Genomic DNA, 10,900 nt, shown 5'->3' with positions numbered 1-10,900 from the left:
TGTTATAATCTTGCTACTCGTGAATTGAGGGTAAGCAGGGATGTTGTATTTGATGAAATAAGTAGTTGGTATACTGCTGAAAAAGATGTTGTTAGGGTTGATGTAAGTGGAAATATGGATGCATAGAATGCAAGTCAACAATCATAGTCATTGAGTGGACTAAGAGAGTTCTCATGCAACGGTTCTATTGATAGACCATGGAGTGGAAGGCTACATCATAATACCAGTCTTGGAAATGTAGTTAGTACATCACATAAAGGCAAAGAGAAAGTGGTTGAGCCCCTTGGTATGCTTGATATTTATGTAGGGCATTCTCTTGTTGATGGAGAGTCTAGTGTCTTGGACATGAGCCTTGATGAGGAGCTCGGGATTCCAGCAGTGAGGACAACTAGTATAAAGAAGTCTTTGGAAGCCATGAATGCAAAGTTACGAAGATCTAGAAGAGTCAAAAACCTTGTGCAGAGGTTGACTTACGATGGTTATGTGGCACATCACTATGATCATATAGCAAAAGTTATGCAAGTTATAGAGCCCACATGTTTTGATGAGGCTATTGGAAATGTGTATTGGGAGAAAGCTATGAATGAGGAGATGGATGCATTAATGGAAATGAGACTTGGGATTTGGTGACATTTACTGAAGGCAAGAAAGCTATTAGATGTAAGTAGGTGTATAAGGTGAAACATAACAGTGAAGGTAGCATAAGCAGGTACAAGGCTAGATTGTTAGCCAAAGGATATGCGCAGACACATGGGATTGATTATGAGGAGATATTTGACATGGTTGCAAAGATGGCAACTGTGAGAGCTGTGATTGTGATGGCTACAAATTAAAAGATAGCAACGAGGAGAATTCAGATGATGCTTTGGACAAAGATGCCAAGGAAGGTGTTGTGAGAGCTGAAACGGAGTCATCCACAACGAGCACTTTGCTTGGTGGATCAAAGACTGAACAGTCTTCTGATGCTGGGACTAGTAAGTCTTCAAGGGTATCTGGAAACCTCTCTGTAGAATTAAATGCAGCAAAAAATTCACATAAAGATTATGGCATACAGCTGACAGCAAGGAGTTAGCAGATTTGGTCTCTCAAAAAGGGTATGGGTATCTGGAGAATTGTGATTTACCACCTTCACAAAGCTCCCTTACATGGAAGGGATCTTTGGCAAGTTGTGACTTCACTACCTCTAGATCTATCCAGTTTGGTACCCGTCCATCTGTAGACAAGTTTCTCTTAGTTTCACTGCGTGTTGGACACGAGCTAACTCAACTGCCAGATCCAACACCAATTTGTGAGCATCTGTCAAGTGTTTCCCAACCTCTTGCCATCCCATCAGCTCTACCAGGAGCTTCCACCCGAGACAGGTAAAGATTAACTTCTCATTTGCATCCGATATCAACAGGATACAAGGTGTGATACTTGACAGGCTTCAGTGAATTCAGCCCGATGGTGCTTCCGTTGGCTAACATGTTTTTTTACAGTTCTGATGATTGGAACACAAACTGGAAAGCGAGTAGTGGAAAACGTGTTGGTGTTACTAAGCGAGGATATGGGACACTCGGTGAGGCTCTTTGCCATTCACAAACACGAGCAAGACAAGCAGAGAAGCTTGCAGCACAGGCATTGCAAGAGAGAGAGAAGCTTGTGCAGCTACTATTTAGAGAGGCATGGACTGCTCGTACCTACAAGCAGTGGTGGGTGCAGACTCTGGAGTTGGAGAACTTGTTGCTTAAGATGTGTTCTGGAAGTGATTTGGAGGTCTGGATGGACAACAAGATTTTGAAACCTTCTACTGCTTCTGAGCAGATAGGAAATAACCCTTGGAATCATATTTGGAAGCGCTCGTCTCGGAAAAAAATGCATCAGCATTTCCCCCCTCTATGGTGGCAAGGTAAAGATCATGCTCGTTGTTGGGCCATTGGGTTTGCTTTTGCTCTTGGTTTGAGCTTTGCAGGTGCGGGTCTGATGATTGGATGGAGCATGGGTTGGATATTTCTTGCTTACTGAGCCCAGTTTTTCTTTTGTGAATGCAAGTGTTGTGCAGGGGGTTTCTTTCATGTGATGATTAATGACCTTTCTGGTTAATTTTGATCTTCGTTTGGTAGAGTGTCCATGAAGTCATTTTGATCTTCTTTGGGTAGAGTGTTGTTTAGAGCACCTTTACTGCTTTCGCTTAAGAGCAATATTGAAGTGCCTTACTTGCTTCTGTATTTATTAAGGCAATTGAGCTTAATTGTAGTTAACTTACCGCTTAAATTCTATGCTTTGAGCTCATTTTTGAGTATTCGCGGGAAAGGGTAGCCTCAGCTTACATTGAAACCAAACCCAAAATATATACTTTGAGTCTCTCTAGAAGGAATTGAGCCTGGTGATAAAAACACAATATAATAGTGTAAAACTTTCATGGAGTACCGCTATATTTTCATCAATTTTTATTGGCATATGCCTCATTGACCAGAGGTATATGTTTTAAAGTCTTAACCCAATTTATGCTTGTACATCAATGCCAATTGTATGTGTTAAAGGTTGGTTCAAGACCCACCTGTTAATAATATGGGTCACACATGTAGCACACTTCCTCTCTGTTCTGTTCGTGTGAATAACACACTATGTTTTATTGTCCCGAGTATATTGTGTAGTTGTGTTTTGATGAAAACAAAATAGATAAATGCAAATTTCAAGTACATAAGTATATTTGTTTGTAAATTTAATATTTAAATTAAAACTTAATTAACTAAAAGTACTTATTTAAAATAACTTGATATCAAAGTGACAGTGATAGTAAATAAACTAAATAATAAATATTATACTAACTTTAATAAAAAATTAATGAATTAATTAAATCATAAATTGATTTAATAGGAAACATATTTAATGGCTTGTTAAGAATAGCCTTCATACAAGAATTACAAAGATCAATGATACATGCTCATGTCCACACCTATTTATATCCACACCCCCATTCACTTGAACACCCATGCTCACTTGAACATGCTCGTGCATGTCCACACCTATTTATATTCACACACCCATTGTCCACCATCTCTTGTATGACCTTAAAGCATTACATTTGCTAATAAACTTGGGTAAAGTTTAATATTAATCTATATGTCCACAACCTTTCATAGCCACTCACCCATCATTCATCATTTGTATGACCTTAGAGTATTACCTTTGGTCAAGCTTCAACCATGATCAAGCTTCACCCTTGTGTGTCAAGACACTCCTCAGGTGGTCCTCTTGCACTCATTATCACGTTGAGGTGGTCCTCTTGCACTCATTATCATGTTGAGGTGGCTCCGTGAACCAAAGGTATTGCGTTTGATGAAGCAATGACTTGTGTTGTCAGTATGGCCTTGATCTACATGCTTGGAATGCCTAGACCCACAATAAGAGAATAAAAAGAAGAGAGGAGAAGATAAGGAGAAGAAATGCATGATTTACAGAATGTCTTTACCTTTCCAAACCTTAAGCACAAACATGGACTCTTTGTACCGTAAAGATCTTTAACAACTTCTTTTTTTCAAGTACTTTTTTATGCCACATCTACTATGAATTTTATTAGAGATGGGATTAATGGCTTAGTATTATCATCCTACCATCATATGGCTCATCATGTGGCTCTCCTTAAATTGATGTTCTAAGACGACATTTAGTTTGGAGTTTTTTAGCAAGAGAGACTAAGAGGCACTGTCAATAATTTCTTAGAAAAAATCCAAAATTAGAACAATGATACACCTTGAAAAATAACTTTGAAAATCAAGGAAAAGAAGCATAACCATGGGTATTAGGTGAAGATAAAAAAAAATCAGCAATATTGAACCGCTTAAGATTGGTGGTGGAGGTTGAATACAAGCTGCAACATATATGAAACTTTGTTTTTGTTTTATTATAGAAATAATAGATCTTAATCCTTTTTTAATTAATTTTAGGTTACTGTTGCATCCAACTAAAGAGAATGTAGACCCTCTCTTAGTAAGAAAACATTGCTCTTCATTTGTGTTTGCTGTAATGGCAAATAGTACTTTTGATACTAAAAGGTAAAACAATGTCAAAAAGAAAGTTGTTGAAGACTTAATGGACATCAATAAGGTGAACACAATGATAATTCAAAATGCGTTTGGGATAATATTGGAACCAATTAGAATGGATAAAACACTACATAATACGCTTGGTTAAAGAAACAAATATTTTGTGAAAAATAACATATGGCATAAGAAGTATTAAATGAGGAGATTTAATATTTTTTTTCGAGGAAATCCATTCCATATTCAAGATAAATATTTGGACAAAAAGGACGAGTTTTCTTCAATGAAGCTAATAATTTTTTTTTTGACTTGAGGACTATCCAAGAATCTATTGATGAGGAAACATAGGGTATATCGAAGTTTGTTTATAAAGGTGGATAAAAGTAAAATTATAAAAACAATAAGACTAAAATAGTAACTATCACATTGATGAATCAAGCACTTAATCCTTTGATTGAAAAAAATAAGACCATTGTTATATTAGTAAAAAATGACCCTTGTATCTATAGAACAATATTTGGTGGATTGGACTTTTTGAGGTAGTTTTGTTAGTTTGATTTTGAAATAGCTAAAACATATTTTCAGTTTTTCTTTGTCTTACACTTTTACTGTTTTTTGAATTATAGATTGATTTCAAAGATCTTGACATTCTTCATATTGAATATTTCAAATGGAAATACCAAACATTATCAAAGAGCAAACTAATGGTACAACTTTGGAGGTTGCGGGTGGTAGAGAATATAAGATTGAACGACATCTTGACAGGTGATCTTGGCAGCCTGAACTGCATGCACATGTATATAAAGGAGCTAATTCCAAGTCTCCATATATTTATTAAATGGACATGTCAAAGTTTGTGAATCTTCATACTGCAATTTGCCTTCACATAGAGTGCACAAAAATCCAAATCTGAAGCTTGTGCTTGAGATTCCTCTTTAAAGAGTTCATATTCGTACTCTTCATGCTATTTACATAATTAAGGAGAAGTTTATTTATTTGTCTATTTTCTTTGCATATGGTAAAGATGAACACAATAAAAGTCCTTGGGAAAGTTCTCTCTCACATACAACTTCATGGTGGAAGTGTGAATTTAGAGTTAGGACCATCAAAATTAAGAAAATAGCTGAAGACAATGAAAGAATCATGGAAAAATCTAAATTTCACACATTATATGGAAAGCTTTTATTTCAACTTCATAGGTAGTTAGTTGTAAAACTATAACTACTTTTTCACACATTACATGGTAAACTTTTATCTAAACTACTATACTTTTTCACACGTTATATGGTAAACTTTTATTTAAGCTTCACAAGTAAGGTTACATTAGGAAATTTTGGAGGTCATTTGTAGGGCCTTGTAAGAAATTCACAAACTCTTATTTTCTCTCTCTTGAAAAAATGTTCAAAAGATACCCTCATTAAATGTGTACTTGACAAGAAACTATTACAAGTTACAAAAAAGTGGATTTGACAAGGTATTGAAATCTGTGCACTAGCTACACATCACTCTCAACGTTTTGGGTTCGCCAAAAGGCACTCACATCATCATATGGCACCTTTTTCAAAACTTTCATGCTACTCTTCTAACAATATACACTTAGTGGTAGTTTGGTGTATAATTTGGTACTTTTGACATCACAAATGCGTCTGAAGCGGCCAAAAATCCCCAAAACGACTTTTGAATCACTTAGATCGGACACCCGGAGAGGTAGAAACGACCAAAACAAATGGAGAACTAAATCATAGCCAATTGATGCACATAGAGGCCTTGGCCACTTCCAAAACAAGGGAAGAATTGAATCATAGCCAATTGACGTGCATAGAGGCCTTGGGCGAAGTTGCCAAGGCCTCTATGCACATCAATTGGCTATGCACATCAATTGGCTATGATTTAGTTCTCCCCTTGTTTTGGTCATTTTTGCCTCTCCGGGTGTCCAATTTAAGTGATTCAAAAGTCATTCTGGGGCTTTTTGGCCACTATAGACACAATGGTGATGTCAAAAGCTCAAAATTCTACACCAAAATACCATGAGAAGAAATGTATAGACTCCATTGTCTACAAAGTTTAGCTTCAAAGTGCTTTTTCTTATCCAATGATGATGTAAGCCGTATTTAATAAAGTAACTGTACCTCATTTGAAACAGATACCCACATTGAATGTGTACTTGATCGTTTTAAAAAAAGATACCCTCATAAAATGTGAGCGTGACTATTTTTTGAAAATTTTCAATGAATTGAGCTATTTTTCGATGTTACGTTGGCTTCTTCCTCATTGGTTGCGCTCTATTTTCTCTCTCCTCTAAAAGGCCCTCCAAATGACCTCCGAAATGTCTTAATGGCTATAAACTATAAACTATTCTAAATTTCATACATTATATGAAAAACTTTTATTTAAACTTCACAAGTAGTTAGCTATACAACTATAACTACTTTTTCACACATTACATGGTAAGCTTTTATTTAAACTACTATAACTACTTTTTTACATGTTATATAATAAAATTTATATAACATGTTATATAATAAAATTTATATAAAATTCACAAGTAAAGTTAGCTATAAACTATAAGCTATGACTAATTTTTCTTACATTTTTTTTCCACCACAAACACTATTGCGAGATACATGGGGTAACTTGCAAGAGGCCCCTAAGAAAGTTTCCTTTAAAAATGTCTGGCTCCGTTCTTCTGTCCATTCCAAGCTATTGGGATTACCTAATATTGCCTAGTGTTAATTAGGAGCGTCGGAGGTGTTAGATTTGTTGTTTTTATTTTGTTTTGAACGTTGTTTGCTTTAGGTCATTCTATTACTTTGAAAGGGGAAAACCCTTATTTCCTCAATAATCTGTATGATTTTGAAGCCCAAAAGCGCTGATTTTATTGCATTGAGGGTAGAAATAGCTTAGAAATTGTGGTTTTCATACTATAATTGACTTTGAATACATAAGCTGCAAGCTCAATTGGTGTGAATTAGAGTGAGAAAAGTGTGTTTTTTTGTTCATGGATTTCATAAATTATGTTTATGCATGATGAAATTGGTAGCTTAAAGCATGCAAAGTTAAAAAAAATACTAAATACTCAATTAATTATACAAACACCATTAATTAGGATTAGGAACCTAAATCACGGCCATCCAAGTCGAAGAAACCACAAAAAACTTATAAAACCATGCCAAAAATATCTCTTGCATTGGGAGACCTGAGCTCGTATGTCCGTGGGAAAGAAGATGCAAGTCTACCAGATGTGCCATGATTCTATATACATGAGATGAGTCTAGAGACACAAGCATGATTCTAGAGGTGGGTGAATATTGCGTCAAAACAACCAAATTTAACTACCTTAAGGACACACCTACTTCGGTTCTATAAAGATTTTCTTGTCATACAATTTATACCAGCACCAAATACAAAGAAAAATTCTTATCATTTGTAATTGCTAGGACATTAAGTATAAATATTGATTAATGAATGTTTTCATTTGTGTGCTCATATGGCCGCTTTTCTCCTCGTACTTACATACATGATTGCATACTCATTTGCACTTGCGGAATCCATATACACAAGACATATCTTGCCTTGTTCATAGTCACGACATATATAAGGTTTTTTTAAAGATAATCTCAAAAGTTTATTTTTGGATGGCCCAAAGGAACTTTGACATTTTAGCTTTTGCTGCACTGAGTCTTGTGCCGCCTCTTCTTGCTCAGATCCTATCACTTTGAGTAGATCCACTGTGGTTGGCCAACTCCTCGAGCACTACTCTTATTTTTTGTTGAAGCCTACCTTTGAGCCATGTGTGCATCTTTATAATAAGTAGTCACCTACATTCCTTTGCGAGCAATTAATTGTTGTAGGCATTAATAATAGCATTAATCGCCGCTAGCTCTAGATGTTGATGATGGTCATATTTCTCAAGTTCATTCTCCTCTCTCTCTCTCTCTTGTTGTGCCTTCTTTTACTTCACCCAAAAGTTGCGCAACTCTCAACTGCTCTTGGCAGATGAAAGCTTTTCTCTATTTTTCCTTGTGGTCGTGTAGGGAGGCCTAAGAGATCCTATGTTAAAGGAAGCTAATCTTCTCTATACTTAAATGTGTAGCCGCAAGGGTGCCCACAATGGGTCAACTTGGAACCAAAGATGTGGTGTAGCATTAGAATTGAAGGCGCCACCCCACTAACACTAGTCGCAACACTGCTTTGCTAACTGCACTGCCACTCTAACGACATCTTCAGAATATAGTAGATGCCGCTTGATGCCGCATTGACACTCCAGCTACACCACGCCAAGGGCATCTCTAGAGATAGTAGATAACACCTACTCCACTGCAGGCCTATATGATCATAGGACTGAGCCTGTGCGCATCTTCTTCATCTTTGGCTTTTTGACTCTCACACGTTGTTCCTGCACACATCTTCTCATAGGATCGAGCTTATGCACATCTTCTTCGTCTATGGCTTCCTGAATCTCAACCGTGTTTTCTGCACACATTTTCTCATACCTCGTAGTTTGTGCTCTACAGTTTCTGGTATTCAGCTGAGCTGCGCATTGTCCCTACTCACTGTGATGGTTGTTGCTGGGTGTGCATGGTACAGTGAGACAATCTTTTATCCATGTTCTTAGAGTAGTGAAAGTATCTTGTTCCTCTTGTAGTCTTTGTCTCCTTGTGTTGTGTTTCATTCTATCTTTCTTCTGTATCTGTTGTGTTTCATTCTATCTTGTGTTGTGTTTCATTCTATCTTTCTTTTGTATCTGTTGTGAGTAGTAAGGAATTCGAACATACTATCTAGAGAGAGAGTTGGGCCACCACCCTGCTATAAGTACACTAAGATTTTGCACGCTTGATGGGACTCTCAAAACTTGGATTCTTGATTATCTCACCCTTCTTTTGTGTCCTCTCTGTATGCTTAGAATACCCTCATTTTTTGTGTCATCTTAGTATGCCCAATACACGCTCCCGTACACGCTCCTGTGGTACTCCTGTCAGCCCATCTAAGAGTCCCCTCTCCATAAGAAACCATAGTCGGAAGAAGTTTAGGTACTACATACCACCAAGGGAACCCCATCCACCTCTTCGAAAGGCAGCCAATCTTAGTAACCCCATCGTCGACAATAATGTTGGAGGCAAAGCCAACCATCCTTCTCCAATCATTCCTCCTCGTATAGAACCCCTCCCAGAGTGCTGGGTCGAGTCAATGTTAAGCTTCCCACATTCAAAGGAACATCCATTGAGGATGTGGATGACCACATCCAAAGGTTCATAGGATGCCTTCTTCGTACTCTTTCCGTCCACCCTACAAGGCTCTATGGATAAATGGTTCAACCAATTTCTAGTTGACCACTTTGCTGAGATTGGACCACTTTGAAGGACACTTTTCTCTGCACCTTTCGACCTAGAAACTGTTGAGATATTGAGCGCAACTAGTGCTACAGTGGACATTGATGATCCGCATGGGTGACAACTTCCATTCTTATGCCATTGGTATGGTTGGTGAGATTATGGTCGATATGCCACCAGTGGATAACATGTTGTGTGACAGCCACTTTGGAGTACTAGAGTTATGGCATATTTATAGTGCCAGCTCATATAGTCGGGTTCATATTGTAGACTGACTATTTTGTATGTTGTTGTAGGAGAGTACTTTCCCTTTATGTATGTATTATTTTCTTTTAGTTATATGGTTGTAGAGAAGAGAAGAAGATAAAAGAAAATTTAGCCATCCATCACTCTCTTGTGTCTTGCACTCTCTTGTATGTGTGTGTTTTTTTCTTGCAAGGAACTCAAGCTCTCTCTCCCCCACATTCTATGTGTGGTATCACAGTTCCAATTCATATGAGAGCTTAGGAGGCAAGAACAAGCAAGCAAGGAAGTGGTACACGAGTAAGAGCTTCATCATCTCTTTCCCTTCTTGGCTTAGGTACAACACCCCTCGGTAGCTTCGGGAGCTACACATCTCCGATTGAGGAGATGTCTTCACAGGGCTTGGAGGTGCTTGTATGGTATGCAGTACTCTATACTATAGTTTTACGACCAGAATCACGTTTTGGGCATGTATCGGTCTCTGTTTTATCACTGCTGCTGCTGCTGCTGCAAGGTATTTTTGACATTTTTGGGAAGTTCTAGTTCAGAACTGTCTTTGGTAGAAATTTGGTTATTGCAGTGTAGCAGTGCATTTGGGAAGTGCAGATAGTGTTTGCACATGTATTGTTGACATTGGGTGTATGTACATGTACTTTGGTCAGATCTCATGATCTATAGGTTGTGCTAAAGTACCATTGCAACAGCACAGAAGATACTGTCATGTTACAGGTTACGTACAGAAATTGTTTGTTGCAGCTTTTTGATTGGTTGTAGGAAAACATGTATGACGGAATTAATTAGATTGTCAGTGAGAGGCTGGACAAGAACAACTTCCATGCTTGGAAGTTCATGCTCGTTGTTGGGCCCCTGAGAGCAATGTTTTGGTGCGTTGCACCATTGGGTTTGCTTTTGCTCTTGGTTTGAGCTTTGCAGGTGCGGGTCTGATGATTGGATGGAGCATGGGTTGGATATTTCTTGCTTACTGAGCCCAGTTTTTCTTTTGTGAATGCAAGTGTTGTCTATGGGAGTAGTACTGATTGTGCAGGGGGTTTCTTTCATGATGATTAATGACCTTTCTGGTTAATTTTGATCTTTTGGGTAGAGTGTTGTTTAGAGCACCTTTACTGCCTTCGCTTAAGAGCAATATTGAAGTGCCTTACTTGCGTCTGTATTTATTAAGGCAATTGAGCTTAATTGTAGTTATCTTACCGCTTAAATTCTATGCTTTGAGCTCATTTTTGAGTATTCGCGGGAAAGGGTAGCCTCAGCTTACATTGAAAACCAAACCCAAAATGGCTACTT

General features: G+C 37.7%; 1 pseudogene; it reads left to right on the top strand.

Moving 5' to 3' along the window:
- The first annotated feature begins 345 nt into the window (after positions 1–345).
- Positions 346–10,626, top strand: LOC147621005 (uncharacterized; annotated as a pseudogene).
- The last annotated feature ends 274 nt before the right edge of the window (positions 10,627–10,900 follow it).

The sequence above is a fragment of the Cibotium barometz genome, chromosome 31 (assembly GCF_041138505.1).
Source record: "Cibotium barometz isolate CiBa-2024 chromosome 31, ASM4113850v1, whole genome shotgun sequence".
Classification (NCBI taxonomy): domain Eukaryota; kingdom Viridiplantae; phylum Streptophyta; class Polypodiopsida; order Cyatheales; family Cibotiaceae; genus Cibotium; species Cibotium barometz.
This window is presented reverse-complemented; position numbering and strand designations above follow the sequence as displayed.